Genomic DNA, 27,513 nt, shown 5'->3' with positions numbered 1-27,513 from the left:
TGAAGGGTCGCTGAAGGATAACTGAAGGATGGCTGAAGGATGGCTGAAGGATAACTGAAGGGTCGCTGAAGGATAACTGAAGAGTCGCTGAAGGATAACTGAAGGATGGCTGAAGGATAACTGAAGGGTTGCTGAAGGATGGCTGAAGGATAACTGAAGGATGGCTGAAGGATAACTGAAGGGTCGCTGAAGGATAACTGAAGGGTCGCTGAAGGATAACTGAAGGGGTCGCTGAAGGATAACTGAAGGATGGCTGAAGGATGGCTGAAGGATAACTGAAGGGTCGCTGAAGGATAACTGAAGGGTCGCTGAAGGATGGCTGAAGGATAACTGAAGGGTCGCTGAAGGATAACTGAAGGATAACTGAAGGATGGCTGAAGGATAACTGAAGGGTTGCTGAAGGATAACTGAAGGGTTGCTGAAGGATAACTGAAGGGTCGCTGAAGGATAACTGAAGGGGTCGCTGAAGGATAACTGAAGGATGGCTGAAGGATGGCTGAAGGATAACTGAAGGGTAACTGAAGGATAACTGAAGGGTCGCTGAAGGATAACTGAAGGATAACTGAAGGGTCGCTGAAGGATAACTGAAGGGTCGCTGAAGGACAACTGAAGGGTCGCTGAAGGATAACTGAAGGATGGCTGAAGGATGGCTGAAGGATAACTGAAGGGTCGCTGAAGGATAACTGAAGGGTCGCTGAAGGATAACTGAAGGATGGCTGAAGGATAACTGAAGGGTTGCTGAAGGATGGCTGAAGGATAACTAAAGGATGGCTGAAGGATAACTGAAGGGTCGCTGAAGGATGGCTGAAGGATGGCTGAAGGATAACTGAAGGGTCGCTGAAGGATAACTGAAGGATGGCTGAAGGATAACTGAAGGGTTGCTGAAGGATAACTGAAGGGTCGCTGAAGGATAACTGAAGGATAACTGAAGGATGGCTGAAGGATAACTGAAGGGTTGCTGAAGGATAACTGAAGGGTTGCTGAAGGATAACTGAAGGGTCGCTGAAGGATAACTGAAGGGGTCGCTGAAGGATAACTGAAGGATGGCTGAAGGATAACTGAAGGGTCGCTGAAGGATAACTGAAGGGTCACTGAAGGATGGCTGAAGGATAACTGAAGGGTCGCTGAAGGATAACTGAAGGATAACTGAAGGATGGCTGAAGGATAACTGAAGGGTTGCTTAAGGATAACTGAAGGGTTGCTGAAGGATAACTGAAGGGTCGCTGAAGGATAACTGAAGGGGTCGCTGAAGGATAACTGAAGGATGGCTGAAGGATGGCTGAAGGATAACTGAAGGGTCGATGAAGGATAACTGAAGGGTCGCTGAAGGATAACTGAAGGATAACTGAAGGGTCGCTGAAGGATAACTGAAGGGTCGCTGAAGGACAACTGAAGGGTCGCTGAAGGATAACTGAAGGATGGCTGAAGGATGGCTGAAGGATAACTGAAGGGTCGCTGAAGGATAACTGAAGGGTCGCTGAAGGATAACTGAAGGATGGCTGAATGATAACTGAAGGGTTGCTGAAGGATGGCTGAAGGATGGCTGAATGATGGCTGAATGGTGGCTGAAGGATAACTGAAGGGTCGCTGAAGGATGGCTGAAGGATGACTGAATGATGGCTGAACGATGGCTGAATGATGGCCGAAGGATAACTGAAGGGTCGCTGAAGGATAACTGAAGGATGGCTGAAGGATAACCGAAGGGTCGCTGAAGGATGGCTGAAGGATGGCTGAATGATAGCTGAATGATGTCGGAATGATGGCTGAAGGATAACTGAAGGATGACTGAAGGATGGCAGAATGATGGCTGAAGGATAGCTGAATGATAGCTGAATGATAGCTGAAGGATGGCTGAATGATAGCTGAATGATGGCTGAAGGATGGATGAAGGATAACTAAAGGGTCGCTGAAGGATGGCTGAATGATAGCTGAATGATGGCTGAAGGATGGATGAAGGATAGCTGAATGATAGCTGAATGATAGCTGAAGGATGGCTGAATGATAGCTGAATGATGGCTGAAGGATGGCTGAAGGATAACTAAAGGGTCGCTGAAGGATGGCTGAAGGATAGCTGAAGGATGGCTGAAGGATAGGTCTGCTGTTTGGCCAGTTCAAGAACAAATAAACAATAATCAGCCTAATAGGACTACGGCTATATGGTATAGCTATTAGTAGGCTACCGTCTAATGTAAATGCAATACATATAGCTTGATATCATTGCACAGTTTGTGAGAAGAGCTTGATTGCTCGTAGACATTTCATTGTATTGTTTAGCTTACACACTGCAGCATAAATAAACTTTGATTTGATTAGCTTGAACACGTGATTACAATATACCGTTACAGAATAAAAGAAAACAGAAAGGTGAACTGTAAATTCATAGAATATATTCACATAGATTCGACATCCTATCAAATCGATAGACCAAGTAGGGAACATAAATCTATGCTAAGCAGAAATCCAGGAAACCAAATCAATATTTTGGTGTAATCTTAGTGGTAATTAAATGTAATGTCTCACTTTCTCCAATGTGAAGTCTCCAGTTAGCTGTCGAACCAAGGAGGAGGAGACTGTTCACAAAAATAACATAATGGTACTACCTGGTGACTCCTGAAGACATTTAGAAAGGTTGGCTCAGGAGTGTGTTTGTGTGAATATTTGTGTGTGTGTGTGTGTGTGTGTGTGTGTGTATGTGTGTGTGTGTGCGTGCGTGCGTGCGTGCGTGTGTGTGTGGACACCGAGTAGGGGGATGGGGTTCATATGGGTGACAGGAAGGTGTGGTGGTGATGGGAGAAGTGCTGATATGTCTCTCCTATCTCTTTGTTTTTTCTGTCCCTGTCTTATCACCTCATCTCCTCTCCTCTGTCCCTCCCTCCCTGTTTCACTTTAATAGCACGTTGCTGTGGTGAGAACCTTGCCCAGGTACAGTATGGTAGGGAATGCTTCTGATGTGTGTGTTAACGTGTGTCTGTGTGTTTTTATAGAACAGCCTGTTCTTGATTATTGAAGAGTCACGTAGAACCTCTTATCAACTTTGTGTCTTTTTAAGACTTTAAAACCCACCGAAATGATGCAGAATCCATGCCTCTCTCCCTCTCATTCATTCTTCTGTTTCTCCCCGTTTGGCAGTTAGACGCGTCGAAGAGCTTACCAAGCCTGTACTAGTGACACCAGGAAATAATTAGCAACAAGTTTTCTGTAGACGTGTCTCAAATGTCATATCCAAAGCACTTCGACAGGAAGACGGTGATGTTATCACAGCATCGAGCGAACTCAGGGCAGTAGCTTGCGACGCCGTCGTAATACGTACACTATCACAGACATAACGCCTCACACCAAAAGGTCGTTTTTTTCAGAGCAACACGTGAGCCGAAATACACCATGACTCAGCACTAAAAGTACCGTGTCATTTGAATAAGCCAGGCAAGGCCCGATGGGTTACCACTGTGCCTGTAGTCATGGTGATATGCCATGAGGACTACGATACAATAACAATAGGAACTCATTAGACACCAACTACACACAACACAAAACAGACACACCCATCAGTATTGTCTTCCGGGATACTGAACTTGGTCTACACAAGTATTTTTGTCCTGTAAAAAGCCGTGTTATATTTACCTCTCCTCTGACATGATGTAACCTCTTTGACACGGACACAGCCTGTATAGCTCACTTGTCACTGAAATGTCACCAACGGCCAAAATAATGCAGGACAAAATCACAATGGCGGATAAGGGGTGGTAATGTCAAATAAACTGTTTGTGTGTGTGTGTGTGTGTGTGTGTGTGTGTGTGTGTGTGTGTGTGTGTGTGTGTGTGTGTGTGTGTGTGTGTGTGTGTGTGTGTGTGTGTATTCCAAAAACATCCCTTATAATCAGCCTTGGGCATTAGCTAAAAATAAACCTCTCTCCCTCCTCTTATAAATGTCTCTTATCACCCCACTACCCCTACATCACCTTATCACCCCACTACCCCTACATCACCTTATCACCCCACTACCCCTACATCACCTTATCACCACACTACCCCTACATCACCTTATCACCCGACTACCCTTACATCACCTTATCACCCCACTACCCCTACATCACCTTATCACCCCACTACCCTTACATCACCTTATCACCCCACTACCCTTACATCACCTTATCACCCCAATACCCTTACATCACCTAATCACCCCACTAACCCTACATCACCTTATCACCCCACTACCCTTACATCACCTTATCACCCCACTACCCTTACATCACCTTATCACCCCACTACCCCTACATCACCTTATCACCCCACTACCCTTACATCACCTTATCACCCCACTACCCCTACATCACCGTATCACCCACTACCCCTACATCACCTTATCACCCCACTACCCCTACATCACCTTATCACCCCACTACCCCTACATCACCTTATCACCCCACTACCCCTACATCACCTTATCACCCCACCACCCCTACATCACCTTATCAACCACCACCCCTACATCACCTTATCACCCCACTACCCCTACATCACCTTATCACACCACTACCCCTACATCACCGTATCACCCACTACCCCTACATCACCTTATCACCCCACTACCCCTACATCACCTTATCACCCCACTACCCTTACATCACCCCACTACCCCTACATCACCTTATCACCTACCACTCCTACATCACCTTATCACCTCACTACCCTTACATCACCTTATCACCCCACTACCCCTACATCACCTTATCACCCCACTACCCCTACATCACCTTATCACCCCACTACCCTTACATCACCTTATCACCCCACTACCCCTACATCACCTTATCACCCCACTACCCCTACATCACCTTATCACCCCACTACCCCTACATCACCTTATCACCCCACTACCCTTACATCACCTTATCACCCCACTACCCCTACATCACCTTATCACCCCACTACCCCTACATCACCTTATCACCCCACCACCCCACATCACCTTATCACCCCACTACCCTTACATCACCTTATCACCCCACTACCCTTACATCACCTTATCACACCACTACCCCTACATCACCTTATCACCCCACTACCCTTACATCACCCCACTACCCTTACATCACCTAATCACCCCCCACCCCTACATCACCTTATCACCCCACTACCTCTACATCACCTTATCACCCCACTACCCCTACATCTCCTTATCACCCCACTACCCCACATCACCTTATCACCCCACTACCCTTACATCACCTTATCACCCCACTACCCTTACATCACCTTATCACCCCACTACCCCTACATCATCTTATCACCCCACTACCCCACATCACCTTATCACCCCACTACCCTTACATAGCCTTATCACCCCACCACCCTTACATCACCTTATCACCCCACTACCCCACATCACCTTATCACCCCACTACCCTTACATCACCTTATCACCCCACTACCCCTACATCACCTTATCACCCCACCACCCCTACATCACCTTATCACCCCACTACCCCTACATCACCTTATCACCCCACCACCCCACATCACCTTATAACCCCACTACCCTTACATCACCTTATCACCCCACCACCCCTACATCACCCCACTACCCCTGCATCACCTTATCACCCACTACCCTTATATCACCTTATCACCCACTACCCCTACATCACCTTATCACCCCACTACCCTTACATCACCTTATAACCCCACCACCCCACATCACCTTATAACCCCACTACCCTTACATTACCTTATCACCCCACAACCCCACATCACCTTATCACCCCACTACCCCCTACATCACCTTATCACCCCACTACCCCTACATCACCTTATCACCCCACTACCCCACATCACCTTATCCCCCCACTACCCTTACATCACCTTATCACCCCACTACCCTTACATCACCTTATCACCCCACTACCCCTACATCACCTTATCACCCCACTACCCCTACATCACCTTATCACCCCACTACCCCACATCACCTTATCACCCCACTACCCCTACATCACCTTATCACCCCACTACCCCTACATCACCTTATCACCCCACTACCCCTACATCACCTTATCACCCCACCACCCCTACATCACCTTATAACCCCACTACCCTTACATCACCTTATCACCCCACTACCCCTACATCACCTTATCAACCACCACCCCTACATCACCTTATCACCACACTACCCTTACATTACCTTATCACCCCACTACCCTTACATCACCTTATCACCCCACTACCCTTACATCACCTTATCACCCCACTACCCTTACATCACCTAATCACCCCACTACCCCTACATCACCTTATCACCCCACTACCCTTACATCACCTTATCACCCCACTACCCTTACATCACCTTATCACCCCCTACCCCTACATCACCTTATCACCCCACTACCCTTACATCACCTTATCACACCACTACCCCTACATCACCGTATCACCCACTACCCCTACATCACCTTATCACCCCACTACCCCTACATCACCTTATCACCCCACTACCCTTACATCACCTTATCACCCCACTACCCCTACATCACCTTATCACCCACCACTCCTACATCACCTTATCACCTCACTACCCTTACATCACCTTATCACCCCACTATCCCTACATCACCTTATCACCCCACTACCCCTACATCACCTTATCACCCCACTACCCTTACATCACCTTATCACCCCACTACCCCTACATCACCTTATCACCCCACTACCCCTACATCACCTTATCACCCCACTACCCCTACATCACCTTATCACCCCACTACCCTTACATAGCCTTATCACCCCACCACCCTTACATCACCTTATCACCCCACTACCCCTACATCATCTTATCACCCCACTACCCCTACATCACCTTATCACCCCACCACCCCTACATCACCTTATCACCCCACTACCCCTACATCACCTTATCACCCCACCACCCCACATCACCTTATAACCCCACTACCCTTACATCACCTTATCACCCCTACATCACCCCACTACCCCTACATCACCTTATCACCCACTACCCTTATATCACCTTATCACCCTATACCCCTACATCACCTTATCACCCCACTACCCTTACATCACCTTATCACCCCACCACCCCACATCACCTTATAACCCCACTACCCTTACATTACCTTATCACCCCACAACCCCACATCACCTTATCACCCCACTACCCCCTACATCACCTTATCACCCCCCACCCCTACATCACCTTATCACCCCACTACCCCACATCACCTTATCACCCCACTACCCTTACATCACCTTATCACCCCACTACCCTTACATCACCTTATCACCCCACTACCCCTACATCACCTTATCACCCCACTACCCCTACATCACCTTATCACCCCACTACCCCACATCACCTTATCACCCCACTACCCCTATATCACCTTATCACCCCACTACCGCTACATCACCTTATCACCCCACTACCCCTACATCACCTTATCACCCCACCACCCCTACATCACCTTATCAACCACCACCCCTACATCACCTTATCACCACACTACCCTTACATTACCTTATCACCCCACTACCCTTACATCACCTTATCACCCCACTACCCTTACATCACCTTATCACCCCACTACCCTTACATCACCTAATCACCCCACTACCCCTACATCACCTTATCACCCCACTACCCTTACATCACCTTATCACCCCACTACCCTTACATCACCTTATCACCCCACTACCCCTACATCACCTTATCACCCCACTACCCTTACATCACCTTATCACACCACTACCCCTACATCACCGTATCACCCACTACCCCTACATCACCTTATCACCCCACTACCCCTACATCACCTTATCACCCCACTACCCTTACATCACCTTATCACCCCACTACCCCTACATCACCTTATCACCCCACTACCCCACATCACCTTATCACCCCACTACCCCTACATCACCTTATCACCCCACATCACCTTATCACCCCACTACCCTTACATCACCTTATCACCCCACTACCCTTACATCACCTTATCACACCACTACCCCTACATCACCTTATCACCCCACTACCCTTACATCACCCCACTACCCTTACATCACCTAATCACCCCACCACCCCTACATCACCTTATCACCCCACTACCCCTACATCACCTTATCACCCCACTACCCCTACATCACCTTATCACCCCACTACCCCACATCACCTTATCACCCCACTACCCTTACATCACCTTATCACCCCACTACCCTTACATCACCTTATCACCCCACTACCCCTACATCACCTTATCACCCCACTACCCCACATCACCTTATCACCCCACTACCCTTACATCACCTTATCACCCCACTACCCTTACATCACCTTATCACCCCACTACCCCTACATCACCTTATCACCCCACTACCCCTACATCACCTTATCACCCCACCACCCCTACATCACCTTATCACCCCACTACCCCTACATCACCTTATCACCCCACCACCCCACATCACCTTATAACCCCACTACCCTTACATCACCTTATCACCCCACCACCCCTACATCACCTTATCACCCACTACCCTTATATCACCTTATCACCCACTACCCCTACATCACCTTATCACCCCACTACCCTTACATCACCTTATCACCCCACCACCCCACATCACCTTATAACCCCACTACCCTTACATTACCTTATCACCCCACCACCCCACATCACCTTATCACCCCACTACCCCTACATCACCTTATCACCCCACTACCCCTACATCACCTTATCACCCCACTACCCTTACATCACCTTATCACCCCACCACCCCTACATCACCTCATCACCCCACTAGCCTTACATCACCTCATCACCCCACTACCCCTACATCACCTTATCACCCCACCACCCCTACATCACCTTATCACCCACCACCCCTACATCACCTTATCACCCCACCACCCCTACATCACCTTATCACCCCACTACCCCTACATCACCTTATCACCCCACCACCCCTACATCACCTTATCACCCCACCACCCCTACATCACCTTATCACCCCACCACCCCTACATCACCTTATAACCCCACTACCCTTACATCACCTTATCACCCCACTACCCCTACATCACCTTATCAACCACCACCCCTACATCACCTTATCACCACACTACCCTTACATTACCTTATCACCCCACTACCCTTACATCACCTTATCACCCCACTACCCTTACATCACCTTATCACCCCACTACCCTTACATCACCTAATCACCCCACTACCCCTACATCACCTTATCACCCCACTACCCTTACATCACCTTATCACCCCACTACCCTTACATCACCTTATCACCCCACTACCCCTACATCACCTTATCACCCCACTACCCTTACATCACCTTATCACACCACTACCCCTACATCACCGTATCACCCACTACCCCTACATCACCTTATCACCCCACTACCCCTACATCACCTTAACACCCCACTACCCTTACATCACCTTATCACCCCACTACCCCTACATCACCTTATCACCCACCACTCCTACATCACCTTATCACCTCACTACCCTTACATCACCTTATCACCCCACTATCCCTACATCACCTTATCACCCCACTACCCCTACATCACCTTATCACCCCACTACCCTTACATCACCTTATCACCCCACTACCCCTACATCACCTTATCACCCCACTACCCCTACATCACCTTATCACCCCACTACCCCTACATCACCTTATCACCCCACTACCCTTACATCACCTTATCACCCCACTACCCCTACATCACCTTATCACCCCACTACCCCTACATCACCTTATCACCCCACATCACCTTATCACCCCACTACCCTTACATCACCTTATCACCCCACTACCCTTACATCACCTTATCACACCACTACCCCTACATCACCTTATCACCCCACTACCCTTACATCACCCCACTACCCTTACATCACCTAATCACCCCACCACCCCTACATCACCTTATCACCCCACTACCCCTACATCACCTTATCACCCCACTACCCCTACATCACCTTATCACCCCACTACCCCACATCACCTTATCACCCCACTACCCTTACATCACCTTATCACCCCACTACCCTTACATCACCTTATCACCCCACTACCCCTACATCACCTTATCACCCCACTACCCCACATCACCTTATCACCCCACTACCCTTACATCACCTTGTCACCCCACTACCCTTACATCACCTTATCACCCCACTACCCCTACATCACCTTATCACCCCACTACCCCTACATCACCTTATCACCCCACCACCCCTACATCACCTTATCACCCCACTACCCCTACATCACCTTATCACCCCACCACCCCACATCACCTTATAACCCCACTACCCTTACATCACCTTATCACCCCACCACCCCTACATCACCTTATCACCCACTACCCTTATATCACCTTATCACCCACTACCCCTACATCACCTTATCACCCCACTACCCTTACATCACCTTATCACCCCACCACCCCACATCACCTTATAACCCCACTACCCTTACATTACCTTATCACCCCACCACCCCACATCACCTTATCACCCCACTACCCCTACATCACCTTATCACCCCACTACCCCTACATCACCTTATCACCCCACTACCCTTACATCACCTTATCACCCCACCACCCCTACATCACCTCATCACCCCACTAGCCTTACATCACCTCATCACCCCACTACCCCTACATCACCTTATCACCCCACCACCCCTACATCACCTTATCACCCACCACCCCTACATCACCTTATCACCCCACCACCCCTACATCACCTTATCACCCCACTACCCCTACATCACCTTATCACCCCACCACCCCTACATCACCTTATCACCCCACCACCCCTACATCACCTTATCACCCCACTACCCCTACATCACCTTATCACCCCACCACCCCACATCACCTTATAACCCCACTACCCTTACATCACCGTATCACCCCACTACCCCTACATCACCTTATCACGCCACTACCCCTACATCACCTTATCACCCCACTACCCTTACATCACCTTATCACCCCACTACCCTTACATCACCTTATCACCCCACTACCCCTACATCACCTTATCACCCCACTACCCCTACATCACCTTATCACCCCACTACCCTTACATCACCTTATCACCCCACTACCCCTACATCACCTTATCACCCACCACCCCTACATCACCTTATCACCCCACCACCCCTACATCACCCCACTACCCCTACATCACCTTATCACCCCACTACCCTTACATCACCTTATCACCCCACTACCCTTACATCACCTTATCACCCCACTACCCCTACATCACCTTATCACCCCACTACCCCTACATCACCTTATCACCCCACTACCCTTACATCACCTTATCACCCCACTACCCCTACATCACCTTATCACCCACCACCCCTTCATCACCTTATCACCCCACCACCCCTACATCACCCCACTACCCCTACATCACCTTATCACCCCACTACCCTTACATCACCTTATCACCCACCACCCCTACATCACCTTATCACCCCACCACCCCTACATCACCCCACTACCCCTACATCACCTTATCACCCCACTACCCTTACATCACCTTATCACCCCACTACCCCTACATCACCTTATCACCCACTACCCCTACATCACCTTATCACCCCACTACCCCTACATCACCTTATCACCCCACTACCCCTACATCACCTTATCACCCCACTACCCCTACATCACCTTATCACCCCACTACCCTTACATCACCTTATCACCCCACTACCCTTGCATCACCTTATCACCCCACTACCCCTACATCACCTTATCACCCACCACCCCTACATCACCTTATCACCCCACCACCCCTACATCACCACACTACCCCTACATCACCTTATCACCCCACTACCCTTACATCACCTTATCACCACACTACCCTTACATCACCTTATCACCCCACTACCCCTACATCACCTTATCACCCCACTACCCCTACATCACCTTATCACCCCACTACCCCTACATCACCTTATCACCCACTACCCTTACATCACCTTATCACCCCACTACCCCTACATCACCTTATCGCCCACTACCCCTACATCACCTTATCACCCCACTACCCCTACATCACCTTATCACCCCACTACCCTTACATCACCTTATCACCCCACTACCCTTGCATCACCTTATCACCCCACTACCCCTACATCACCTTATCACCCACCACCCCTACATCACCTTATCACCCCACCACCCCTACATCACCACACTACCCCTACATCACCTTATCACCCCACTACCCTTACATCACCTTATCACCCCACTACCCTTACATCACCTTATCACCCCACTACCCCTACATCACCTTATCACCCCACTACCCCTACATCACCTTATCACCCCACTACCCCTACATCACCTTATCACCCCACTACCCCTACATCACCTTATCACCCCACTACCCTTACATCACCTTATCACCCCACTACCCCTACATCACCTTATCACCCACCACCCCTACATCACCTTATCACCCCACCACCCCTACATCACCCCACTACCCCTACATCACCTTATCACCCCACTACCCTTACATCACCTTATCACCCCACTACCCTTACATCACCTTATCACCCCACTACCCCTACATCACCTTATCACCCCACTACCCCTACATCACCTTATCACCCCACTACCCTTACATCACCTTATCACCCCACTACCCCTACATCACCTTATCACCCACCACCCCTTCATCACCTTATCACCCCACCACCCCTACATCACCCCACTACCCCTACATCACCTTATCACCCCACTACCCTTACATCACCTTATCACCCACCACCCCTACATCACCTTATCACCCCACCACCCCTACATCACCCCACTACCCCTACATCACCTTATCACCCCACTACCCTTACATCACCTTATCACCCCACTACCCCTACATCACCTTATCACCCACTACCCCTACATCACCTTATCACCCCACTACCCCTACATCACCTTATCACCCCACTACCCCTACATCACCTTATCACCCCACTACCCCTACATCACCTTATCACCCCACTACCCTTACATCACCTTATCACCCCACTACCCTTGCATCACCTTATCACCCCACTACCCCTACATCACCTTATCACCCACCACCCCTACATCACCTTATCACCCCACCACCCCTACATCACCACACTACCCCTACATCACCTTATCACCCCACTACCCTTACATCACCTTATCACCCCACTACCCTTACATCACCTTATCACCCCACTACCCCTACATCACCTTATCACCCCACTACCCCTACATCACCTTATCACCCCACTACCCCTACATCACCTTATCACCCACTACCCTTACATCACCTTATCACCCCACTACCCCTACATCACCTTATCGCCCACTACCCCTACATCACCTTATCACCCCACTACCCCTACATCACCTTATCACCCCACTACCCTTACATCACCTTATCACCCCACTACCCTTGCATCACCTTATCACCCCACTACCCCTACATCACCTTATCACCCACCACCCCTACATCACCTTATCACCCCACCACCCCTACATCACCACACTACCCCTACATCACCTTATCACCCCACTACCCTTACATCACCTTATCACCCCACTACCCTTACATCACCTTATCACCCCACTACCCCTACATCACCTTATCACCCCACTACCCCTACATCACCTTATCACCCCACTACCCCTACATCACCTTATCACCACACTACCCCTACATCACCTTATCACCCCACTACCCCTACATCACCTTATCACCACACTACCCCTACTTCACCTTATCACCCCACCACCCCACATCACCTTATAACCCCACTACCCTTACATCACCTTATCACCCCACCACCCCTACATCACCTTATCACCCACTACCCTTATATCACCTTATCACCCACTACCCCTACATCACCTTATCACCCCACTACCCTTACATCACCTTATCACCCCACCACCCCACATCACCTTATAACCCCACTACCCTTACATTACCTTATCACCCCACCACCCCACATCACCTTATCACCCCACTACCCCTACATCACCTTATCACCCCACTACCCCTACATCACCTTATCACCCCACTACCCTTACATCACCTTATCACCCCACCACCCCTACATCACCTCATCACCCCACTAGCCTTACATCACCTCATCACCCCACTACCCCTACATCACCTTATCACCCCACCACCCCTACATCACCTTATCACCCACCACCCCTACATCACCTTATCACCCCACCACCCCTACATCACCTTATCACCCCACTACCCCTACATCACCTTATCACCCCACCACCCCTACATCACCTTATCACCCCACCACCCCTACATCACCTTATCACCCCACCACCCCTACATCACCTTATAACCCCACTACCCTTACATCACCGTATCACCCCACTACCCCTACATCACCTTATCAACCACCACCCCTACATCACCTTATCACCACACTACCCTTACATTACCTTATCACCCCACTACCCTTACATCACCTTATCACCCCACTACCCTTACATCACCTTATCACCCCACTACCCTTACATCACCTAATCACCCCACTACCCCTACATCACCTTATCACCCCACTACCCTTACATCACCTTATCACCCCACTACCCTTACATCACCTTATCACCCCACTACCCCTACATCACCTTATCACCCCACTACCCTTACATCACCTTATCACACCACTACCCCTACATCACCGTATCACCCACTACCCCTACATCACCTTATCACCCCACTACCCCTACATCACCTTAACACCCCACTACCCTTACATCACCTTATCACCCCACTACCCCTACATCACCTTATCACCCACCACTCCTACATCACCTTATCACCTCACTACCCTTACATCACCTTATCACCCCACTATCCCTACATCACCTTATCACCCCACTACCCCTACATCACCTTATCACCCCACTACCCTTACATCACCTTATCACCCCACTACCCCTACATCACCTTATCACCCCACTACCCCTACATCACCTTATCACCCCACTACCCCTACATCACCTTATCACCCCACTACCCTTACATCACCTTATCACCCCACTACCCCTACATCACCTTATCACCCCACTACCCCTACATCACCTTATCACCCCACATCACCTTATCACCCCACTACCCTTACATCACCTTATCACCCCACTACCCTTACATCACCTTATCACACCACTACCCCTACATCACCTTATCACCCCACTACCCTTACATCACCCCACTACCCTTACATCACCTAATCACCCCACCACCCCTACATCACCTTATCACCCCACTACCCCTACATCACCTTATCACCCCACTACCCCTACATCACCTTATCACCCCACTACCCCACATCACCTTATCACCCCACTACCCTTACATCACCTTATCACCCCACTACCCTTACATCACCTTATCACCCCACTACCCCTACATCACCTTATCACCCCACTACCCCACATCACCTTATCACCCCACTACCCTTACATCACCTTGTCACCCCACTACCCTTACATCACCTTATCACCCCACTACCCCTACATCACCTTATCACCCCACTACCCCTACATCACCTTATCACCCCACTACCCTTACATCACCTTATCACCCCACTACCCCTACATCACCTTATCACCCACCACCCCTACATCACCTTATCACCCCACCACCCCTACATCACCCCACTACCCCTACATCACCTTATCACCCCACTACCCTTACATCACCTTATCACCCCACTACCCTTACATCACCTTATCACCCCACTACCCCTACATCACCTTATCACCCCACTACCCCTACATCACCTTATCACCCCACTACCCTTACATCACCTTATCACCCCACTACCCCTACATCACCTTATCACCCACCACCCCTTCATCACCTTATCACCCCACCACCCCTACATCACCCCACTACCCCTACATCACCTTATCACCCCACTACCCTTACATCACCTTATCACCCACCACCCCTACATCACCTTATCACCCCACCACCCCTACATCACCCCACTACCCCTACATCACCTTATCACCCCACTACCCTTACATCACCTTATCACCCCACTACCCCTACATCACCTTATCACCCACTACCCCTACATCACCTTATCACCCCACTACCCCTACATCACCTTATCACCCCACTACCCCTACATCACCTTATCACCCCACTACCCCTACATCACCTTATCACCCCACTACCCTTACATCACCTTATCACCCCACTACCCTTGCATCACCTTATCACCCCACTACCCCTACATCACCTTATCACCCACCACCCCTACATCACCTTATCACCCCACCACCCCTACATCACCACACTACCCCTACATCACCTTATCACCCCACTACCCTTACATCACCTTATCACCCCACTACCCTTACATCACCTTATCACCCCACTACCCCTACATCACCTTATCACCCCACTACCCCTACATCACCTTATCACCCCACTACCCCTACATCACCTTATCACCCACTACCCTTACATCACCTTATCACCCCACTACCCCTACATCACCTTATCGCCCACTACCCCTACATCACCTTATCACCCCACTACCCCTACATCACCTTATCACCCCACTACCCTTACATCACCTTATCACCCCACTACCCTTGCATCACCTTATCACCCCACTACCCCTACATCACCTTATCACCCACCACCCCTACATCACCTTATCACCCCACCACCCCTACATCACCACACTACCCCTACATCACCTTATCACCCCACTACCCTTACATCACCTTATCACCCCACTACCCTTACATCACCTTATCACCCCACTACCCCTACATCACCTTATCACCCCACTACCCCTACATCACCTTATCACCCCACTACCCCTACATCACCTTATCACCACACTACCCCTACATCACCTTATCACCCCACTACCCCTACATCACCTTATCACCACACTACCCCTACTTCACCTTATCACCCCACCACCCCACATCACCTTATAACCCCACTACCCTTACATCACCTTATCACCCCACCACCCCTACATCACCTTATCACCCACTACCCTTATATCACCTTATCACCCACTACCCCTACATCACCTTATCACCCCACTACCCTTACATCACCTTATCACCCCACCACCCCACATCACCTTATAACCCCACTACCCTTACATTACCTTATCACCCCACCACCCCACATCACCTTATCACCCCACTACCCCTACATCACCTTATCACCCCACTACCCCTACATCACCTTATCACCCCACTACCCTTACATCACCTTATCACCCCACCACCCCTACATCACCTCATCACCCCACTAGCCTTACATCACCTCATCACCCCACTACCCCTACATCACCTTATCACCCCACCACCCCTACATCACCTTATCACCCACCACCCCTACATCACCTTATCACCCCACCACCCCTACATCACCTTATCACCCCACTACCCCTACATCACCTTATCACCCCACCACCCCTACATCACCTTATCACCCCACCACCCCTACATCACCTTATCACCCCACCACCCCTACATCACCTTATAACCCCACTACCCTTACATCACCGTATCACCCCACTACCCCTACATCACCTTATCAACCACCACCCCTACATCACCTTATCACCACACTACCCTTACATTACCTTATCACCCCACTACCCTTACATCACCTTATCACCCCACTACCCTTACATCACCTTATCACCCCACTACCCTTACATCACCTAATCACCCCACTACCCCTACATCACCTTATCACCCCACTACCCTTACATCACCTTATCACCCCACTACCCTTACATCACCTTATCACCCCACTACCCCTACATCACCTTATCACCCCACTACCCTTACATCACCTTATCACACCACTACCCCTACATCACCGTATCACCCACTACCCCTACATCACCTTATCACCCCACTACCCCTACATCACCTTAACACCCCACTACCCTTACATCACCTTATCACCCCACTACCCCTACATCACCTTATCACCCACCACTCCTACATCACCTTATCACCTCACTACCCTTACATCACCTTATCACCCCACTATCCCTACATCACCTTATCACCCCACTACCCCTACATCACCTTATCACCCCACTACCCTTACATCACCTTATCACCCCACTACCCCTACATCACCTTATCACCCCACTACCCCTACATCACCTTATCACCCCACTACCCCTACATCACCTTATCACCCCACTACCCTTACATCACCTTATCACCCCACTACCCCTACATCACCTTATCACCCCACTACCCCTACATCACCTTATCACCCCACATCACCTTATCACCCCACTACCCTTACATCACCTTATCACCCCACTACCCTTACATCACCTTATCACACCACTACCCCTACATCACCTTATCACCCCACTACCCTTACATCACCCCACTACCCTTACATCACCTAATCACCCCACCACCCCTACATCACCTTATCACCCCACTACCCCTACATCACCTTATCACCCCACTACCCCTACATCACCTTATCACCCCACTACCCCACATCACCTTATCACCCCACTACCCTTACATCACCTTATCACCCCACTACCCTTACATCACCTTATCACCCCACTACCCCTACATCACCTTATCACCCCACTACCCCACATCACCTTATCACCCCACTACCCTTACATCACCTTGTCACCCCACTACCCTTACATCACCTTATCACCCCACTACCCCTACATCACCTTATCACCCCACTACCCCTACATCACCTTATCACCCCACCACCCCTACATCACCTTATCACCCCACTACCCCTACATCACCTTATCACCCCACCACCCCACATCACCTTATAACCCCACTACCCTTACATCACCTTATCACCCCACCACCCCTACATCACCTTATCACCCACTACCCTTATATCACCTTATCACCCACTACCCCTACATCACCTTATCACCCCACTACCCTTACATCACCTTATCACCCCACCACCCCACATCACCTTATAACCCCACTACCCTTACATTACCTTATCACCCCACCACCCCACATCACCTTATCACCCCACTACCCCTACATCACCTTATCACCCCACTACCCCTACATCACCTTATCACCCCACTACCCTTACATCACCTTATCACCCCACCACCCCTACATCACCTCATCACCCCACTAGCCTTACATCACCTCATCACCCCACTACCCCTACATCACCTTATCACCCCACCACCCCAACATCACCTTATCACCCACCACCCCTACATCACCTTATCACCCCACCACCCCTACATCACCTTATCACCCCACTACCCCTACATCACCTTATCACCCCACCACCCCTACATCACCTTATCACCCCACCACCCCTACATCACCTTATCACCCCACTACCCCTACATCACCTTATCACCCCACCACCCCACATCACCTTATAACCCCACTACCCTTACATCACCGTATCACCCCACTACCCCTACATCACCTTATCACGCCACTACCCCTACATCACCTTATCACCCCACTACCCTTACATCACCTTATCACCCCACTACCCTTACATCACCTTATCACCCCACTACCCCTACATCACCTTATCACCCCACTACCCCTACATCACCTTATCACCCCACTACCCTTACATCACCTTATCACCCCACTACCCCTACATCACCTTATCACCCACCACCCCTACATCACCTTATCACCCCACCACCCCTACATCACCCCACTACCCCTACATCACCTTATCACCCCACTACCCTTACATCACCTTATCACCCCACTACCCTTACATCACCTTATCACCCCACTACCCCTACATCACCTTATCACCCCACTACCCCTACATCACCTTATCACCCCACTACCCTTACATCACCTTATCACCCCACTACCCCTACATCACCTTATCACCCACCACCCCTTCATCACCTTATCACCCCACCACCCCTACATCACCCCACTACCCCTACATCACCTTATCACCCCACTACCCTTACATCACCTTATCACCCACCACCCCTACATCACCTTATCACCCCACCACCCCTACATCACCCCACTACCCCTACATCACCTTATCACCCCACTACCCTTACATCACCTTATCACCCCACTACCCCTACATCACCTTATCACCCACTACCCCTACATCACCTTATCACCCCACTACCCCTACATCACCTTATCACCCCACTACCCCTACATCACCTTATCACCCCACTACCCCTACATCACCTTATCACCCCACTACCCTTACATCACCTTATCACCCCACTACCCTTGCATCACCTTATCACCCCACTACCCCTACATCACCTTATCACCCACCACCCCTACATCACCTTATCACCCCACCACCCCTACATCACCACACTACCCCTACATCACCTTATCACCCCACTACCCTTACATCACCTTATCACCCCACTACCCTTACATCACCTTATCACCCCACTACCCCTACATCACCTTATCACCCCACTACCCCTACATCACCTTATCACCCCACTACCCCTACATCACCTTATCACCCACTACCCTTACATCACCTTATCACCCCACTACCCCTACATCACCTTATCGCCCACTACCCCTACATCACCTTATCACCCCACTACCCCTACATCACCTTATCACCCCACTACCCTTACATCACCTTATCACCCCACTACCCTTGCATCACCTTATCACCCCACTACCCCTACATCACCTTATCACCCACCACCCCTACATCACCTTATCACCCCACCACCCCTACATCACCACACTACCCCTACATCACCTTATCACCCCACTACCCTTACATCACCTTATCACCCCACTACCCTTACATCACCTTATCACCCCACTACCCCTACATCACCTTATCACCCCACTACCCCTACATCACCTTATCACCCCACTACCCCTACATCACCTTATCACCACACTACCCCTACTTCACCTTATCACCCTACTACCCTTACATCACCTCATCACCCCACTACCCCTACATCCCATCAGCTCATCACCCAATTCCACTACCCCCACATTGCCAACAAACCTGATGTTGGTCTGAGTACTGAGCCAAAGGAAGCAGGAAGTTACTCTTTGGCAGGGCTCTCCAACCCTGTTCTCTGAGATCTACCATCCTGTAGGTTTTCATTCCAACCCTAATCTAGCACAACTGATTCTAATAATTAGCTGGTTGAAAAGTTAGTTACAACTGGGGTTGGAGCGAAAACCTACAGGAGGGTAGTTCTCCGGGAACAGGGTTGGAGTTAAAACCTACAGGAGGGTAACTCTCCAGGAACAGGGTTGGAGTTAAAACTACAGGAGGGTAACTCTCCAGGAACAGGGTTGGAGGTAAACCTACAGGAGGGTAACTCTCCAGGAACAGGGTTGGATAGTCCTGCTCTTCAGACACTAATCTGAAGTCAGCCTTGAGGTTCCCACTCTAATGGTAAATGTTCGGTTTTGGGGAATGGTATGAACTGAGAGGATAATTCTAGATCTGTTGCTAAATGAAAACGGACCTTGTGGACATCTTCCTGCTGGTCACTAGGTTACATGAGGGAGTAGGACACACATATTCAGTGCACAGTGTTTTTAGGTCGGAGAGAGTCAGGAGAGAGGGGAGAGGGGAGTGTCAGGAGAGAGGAGAAAGAGGAGAGTCAGGAGAGAGGAGAGAGGAGAGAGTCAAGAGAGAGGGGAGTGTCAGGAGAGAGGAGAAAGGGGAGAGTCAGGAGAGAGGAGAAAGGGGAGAGTCAAGAGAGAGGGGAGTGTCAGGAGAGAGGGGAGAGTCAGGAGAGAGGGGAGAGTCAGGAGAGAGGAGAGAGGAGAGAGTCAGGAGAGAGGGGAGTGTCAGGAGAGAGGAGAAAGGGGAGAGTCAGGAGAGAGGGGAGTGTCAGGAGAGAGTGGAGTGTCAGGAGAGCGGAGAGAGTCAGGAGAGAGTCAGGAGAGAGGAGAGAGTCAGGAGAGAGTCAGGAGAGAGGAGAGAGTCAGGAGAGAGGTGAGAGTCAGGAGAGAGAGGAGAGAGAGGAGAGAGAGGAGAGAGTCAGGAGAGAGGGGTGAGAGGAGAGAAAGAGAAGAGAGGGGAGAGTCAGGAGAGAGGGGAGAGGAGAGTCAGGAGAGAGGAGATAGGGGAGAGAGAGGAGAGAGAGGAGAGAGGAGAGAGTCAGGAGAGAGAGGAGAAAGGAGAGAGGAGAGAGAGGAGAAAGGAGAGAGGAGAGAGATGAGAGAGGAGAGAGAGGAGAGAGAGAAGAGAGAGAGGAGAAAGGATAGAGGAGAGAGGAGAGAGGAGAGAGAGGAGAAGGAGAGAGGGGAGAGGAGAGAGGAGAGAGAGGAGAGAGTGGAGAGAGGAGAGAGAGGAGAGAGGAGAGAGGAGAGAAAAGAGAGAGGAGAGCGATGACAGAGAGGAGAGAGGACAGAGAGGAGAGAGGAGAGAGAGGAGAGAGAGGAGACAGAGGACAGAGAGGAGAGAGAGGAGAGGAGAAAGGAGAGAGGAGAATAGGAGAGAGACGACAGAGAGGAGAGAGGGGAGAGGAGAGAGGAGAATAGGAGAGAGGAGAGAGACGACAGAGAGGAGAGAGGGGAGAGGGGAGAGGAGAGAGAGGAGAGAGAGGAGAGAGAGGAGAGAGGGGAAAGGAGAGAGAGGGGAGAGATGAGAGAGGAGAGAGAGAAGAGAAAGAGGAGAAAGGAGAGAGGAGAGAGAGGAGAGAGGAGAGAGAGGAGAAGGAGAGAGGGGAGAGGAGAGAGGAGAGAGAGGGGAGAGGAGAGAGGAGAGAGGAGAGAGGAGAGAGTGGAGAGAGGAGAGAGGAGAGAGAGGAGAGAGGAGAGTGGAGAGAGAAGAGAGAGGAGAGCGATGACAGAGAGGAGAGAGGGAGAGAGGAAAGAGAGAAGAGAGAGGAGAGAGAGGAGAGAGAGGAGAGAGGGGAGAGGAGAGAGGAGAGAGAGAAAGAGAGGAGAGAGGGGAGAGGAGAGAAGAGAGACAGGACAGCGAGACGAGATGAGGAGAGCGGAGAGAGTGGAGAGAGGAGAGAGGAGAGAGGAGAGAGGAGAGAGGAGAGAGAAGAGAGAGGAGAGAGATGACAGAGAGGAGAGAGGGAGAGAGGAAAGAGAGGAGAGGGAGGAGAGAGAGGAGAGACGGGAGAGGAGAGAGAGGGGAGAGGGGAGAGGAGAGAGGAGAGAGAGGAGAGAGAGAAGAGAGAGAGGAGAAAGGATAGAGGAGAGAGGAGAGAGGAGAGAGAGGAGAAGGAGAGAGGGGAGAGGAGAGAGAGGAGAGAGGAGAGTGGAGAGAGAAGAGAGAGGAGAGCGATGACAGAGAGGAGAGAGGGAGAGAGGAAAGAGAGAAGAGAGAGGAGAGAGAGGAGAGAGAGGAGAGAGGGGAGAGGAGAGAGAGGGGAGAGGGGAGAGGAGAGAGGAGAGAGAGAAAGAGAGGAGAGAGGGGAGAGGAGAGAAGAGAGACAGGACAGCGAGACGAGATGGGGAGAGCGGAGAGAGTGGAGAGAGGAGAGAGGAGAGAGGAGAGAGAGGAGAGAGGAGAGAGAAGAGAGAGGAGAGAGATGACAGAGAGGAGAGAGGGAGAGAGGAAAGAGAGGAGAGGGAGGAGAGAGAGGAGAGACGGGAGAGGAGAGAGAGGGGAGAGGGGAGAGGAGAGAGGAGAGAGATAAAGAGAGGAGAGAGAGGAGAGGGGAGAGGAGAGAAGCGAGACAGGACAGAGAGGAGAGATGGGAGAGGAGAGCGGAGAGAGGGAGAGAGGAGAGAGGAGAGAGGAGAGAGAGGACAGAGAGGAGAGAGGACAGAGAGGAGAGAGGGGAGAGAGGAGAGAGAGGAGACAGAGGACAGAGAGGAGAGAGAGGAGAGGAGAAAGGAGAGAGGAGAATAGGAGAGAGACGACAGAGAGGAGAGAGGGGAGAGGAGAGAGGAGAATAGGAGAGAGGAGAGAGACGACAGAGAGGAGAGAGGGGAGAGGAGAATAGGAGAGAGGAGAGAGACGACAGAGAGGAGAGAGGAGAGAGGAGAGAGGAGAATAGGAGAGAGGAGAGAGACGACAGAGAGGAGAGAGGAGAGAGGAGAATAGGAGAGAGGAGAGAGACGACAGAGAGGAGAGAGGGGAGAGGAGAGAGGAGAATAGGAGAGAGGAGAGAGACGACAGAGAGGAGAGAGGAGAGAGGAGAATAGGAGAGAGGAGAGAGACGACAGAGAGGAGAGAGGGGAGAGGAGAGACCTACACTGTTCAACACTGCTGGTACATATCTAATGACATCATGTCTGTGTCTTTTGAACAACACCTATGTGGTGAGTTCTATGTGTACGGCAGCCATTTGCTATCTTAGAAACACACAATACTAGCGCAGGCCTACAGAACGATCCATGGACCAAAAAGCTCCACTTGGTCAATTGATGAGACCTGCGACAGCTGATAGATATTAAGTTTACATAAGAGGCATCAAGCAGACATTGGAAAGAACAAACTTTGCCTGAGGCCAAGCAAACAGCTTTTAACTGTGTTCAGAGCCACCCACCCCCCAGGTAGCGAATACAGTCAACTGTTACTACTGTTAGCTCATTAACTTCATTAACTGACATTGACAACATGGAGGAATACCTGTCCATTGCCTGTTTTGGAGGTCGAGCTCTGTATTTTGTTCTCATGTAGTCCTACCATATGTCCCACAACGAATCTACTCGGGCTTTTCAGTCTCCAACGGAATGGTGTTCAACAGTATTAAACATGATACAGTAGTTAATGACATTACATCTGTAGACCCACATAACACACACACACACACACACACACACACACACACACACACACACACACACACACACACACACACACACACACACACACACACACACACACACACACACACACACACACACACACACTTTTTTTGTTTATACCAATAGCCTAAAATTCTATACATGGCGAATTCTTATTCTGTGACATCCCTTACTCTCTCGCTTTAGTGCTGTATTTACTAAAACAAAACTCATTTTATTTGTAATAACTCAACTTTACATTGTATATTTTATAAATTGTTTTCATGGAAATAGTTTTCAAAGATTTACATTTAATCATGGAATTAGGATGGGAAGCCTATGACTGAGGCGAGCGCAACAGATGTGCAAACCTGCTTTGTGCATATTTATAAATAATAGCCATATGCCTTAATATATGTCATATTAACTACAACTCTCTGCCGTTATTGTTGTTGTTAATATGTGACTTGTAAATGTGCAATAACGTATTTGTGTGGTCTTCTACTACTAGGCAGGCTCGTCTTATTACCTTCACATGTACCGTTAAGAAGGGAAGAGGAGAGGTAGAGATACGTTACCTGTTGCTCTAAATAAAGGCGTGGCACCCGTTCGCCGTAGGTATCAACAATTCACGGATAACTTCAGTTTTCATTTATAACACACAACCTCCCGTAAAGCAACGAAAGTAAAAAGTTCAAACCATCCGAAAAGAGAACATAGTTTCTGTTCATATTTGACAATGATAGCTCCGTTGTTTGTAGGTTTGTTTTCCGTGTGTCGCTGCTAAGGAAAGGTCCCCCGTGACTGCCGAGTCTCATGTCTGTAGAAAAGCACGGCTATTTGAATGTCAGATGTTAGCCTAAGCAGGGCCTGGACTTAAGCTGCCTAGTTTGCATGGCCATAATGAGTGATCATGTGACTTCACCCGGATCACAAAACTTCTAAATACTCGCCCTCTCACTGTTTTATGAACCAACCGGTGCTCCGTTTATGAACAAGGGTGTGGAATCAGGGCTGGATGACGTTTTGATCATATTCTATTTGGATAGTATTAGTAATACTATAATAGCCTTACATTAATCATAAAACGTGAGCTTTAGCGCCTCTTTTCAACGGAGATTTAACATTACATAACATAAACTCATATTAGATGCTTTAAAGAGCGTGCTAATTTTATTGGTTGATTTTATTCATATATATGACTTCCTTTTACATGACAGTGACACAGCCACCCCTGTCATCTGTCACTAAACCAGGGGTATATTCATTACGCCGATTCTGTTGCAAAACTAACGTTTACACCAAACGGAAAAGTTTTGCAACAAAAAACGAGAGTTTCCATTGGACAAATGCAGGTAGGTCCCTCCCTGTTTTACTACGTTTGCTCTGTTTGTTTTCGTTTGGTTCATAAACGGTAAACGGTTTCCGTTGCGAAACGTAATGAATACACCCGTTCCACTGTTTGATACGATTCTCGTCACTAACCACGTTCCCATCCACAGTTTGTACCGGAGTAAAGTCATAACGTAAAAAAATTATAATAATCACGACAGTTTGGATGGAAACAATTATAGATATGTCGACAGATAATTTGTTCGTTCGACATGGTGGGATCTTTTTGTGTTTGTAAAATTAATTATGCGAGTTGTTGGAAACGCCTTTATGTGCAAATATTGATATAATCACATCATATCGAAGTCCTCCCACTGTGATGATATGGTTTGTGGTCCTCCCACCATTTTTCAGGAAACCATGCACATTATTAGGCTGCAGATTAAATCAATTATGATAAACTTCACAAGGTGGTGAAAGTGCACGGTGATCTTTATGCGCCTTTCCTATAAATATCGAGGGTCTTATTCTGGCGACATGATGATCGGTGCTTGACTGCCGTTTGACAAACACAAAGATTCTCGCTCTCATCCATTGTTATGTGATCATGTAGACTAGTCTACCCGCACAGCCGACCCGCACTGTATCTGGTAGCTGTTGGCTAGAGGCCCGCTGCCAACACCAGAGGAGGCACATTTGCTATTCTACGCAACCGTTTTTTTTGTGACGAAACTAACCGTAGAGTTGAAAATGCGACGGAAACACATTGGTCTTTAGATTTTTATTCTGTACATGGACATTTACGCGAAAAAGTAGGCCTACATTTTGTATGCACTACGTCATCTCACACTGATTAAAAAAAATACATATGTTTTATCCCCGAACAAGTCCCAAACAAGTCCATTGGTGGACACAACTGGTGGGAAAATGCGCATATTTTCTATACATTTTAGAATATTTAGTTGCAAATCGGTCGCCAATTGGATGGAAAAATTGCTACTGATATTCTACAAGGGGATTTTTTATTTTTTATTTTATTTTTTACAAATAAACAAAAACACATCTGAATTCAGGACTACCTGTAAATCGATTATGTGTTCATCCACTTTCTTTTTGCAATATTCACCTGCTACACCTAAGTTGTAGTTTAATCCGAATAGAGAAACCCGTAGGATTTTCATAAATCGTGGTCTTGGAGACATGATAAAAATTATACAGGGTACAGTCTACTCTAAATTTACTAACAAACAGGCTTAACAACAGCCACTAAGGATTAGTTTAGGTGGTGGTGGTACTGGTGGTGTGTGTGTGTGTGTGTGTGTGTGTGTGTGTGTGTGTGTGTGTGTGTGTGTGTGT

At 49.2% G+C, this 27,513-nt stretch overlaps 1 protein-coding gene across 1 annotated transcript in view; it reads right to left on the bottom strand.

The window, feature by feature from the left end:
- Nucleotides 1–25,786, bottom strand: part of zgc:194930 (uncharacterized protein LOC557813 homolog) — a 66,900-nt gene extending 41,114 nt beyond the window's left edge. Inside the window, exon 1 of the mRNA XM_055939048.1 lies at nucleotides 25,404–25,786. The gene's annotated coding sequence lies outside the window, so the exon portion shown is untranslated. The remainder of the gene's footprint in view (nucleotides 1–25,403) is intronic.
- Between the last annotated feature and the right edge of the window lie 1,727 nt (nucleotides 25,787–27,513).

The sequence above is a fragment of the Salvelinus fontinalis genome, chromosome 11 (genome assembly GCF_029448725.1).
Source record: "Salvelinus fontinalis isolate EN_2023a chromosome 11, ASM2944872v1, whole genome shotgun sequence".
NCBI classification, from domain to species: domain Eukaryota; kingdom Metazoa; phylum Chordata; class Actinopteri; order Salmoniformes; family Salmonidae; genus Salvelinus; species Salvelinus fontinalis.
Note: the sequence above shows the minus strand (reverse complement) of the source record. Positions and strands in the feature narration are given on the sequence as shown.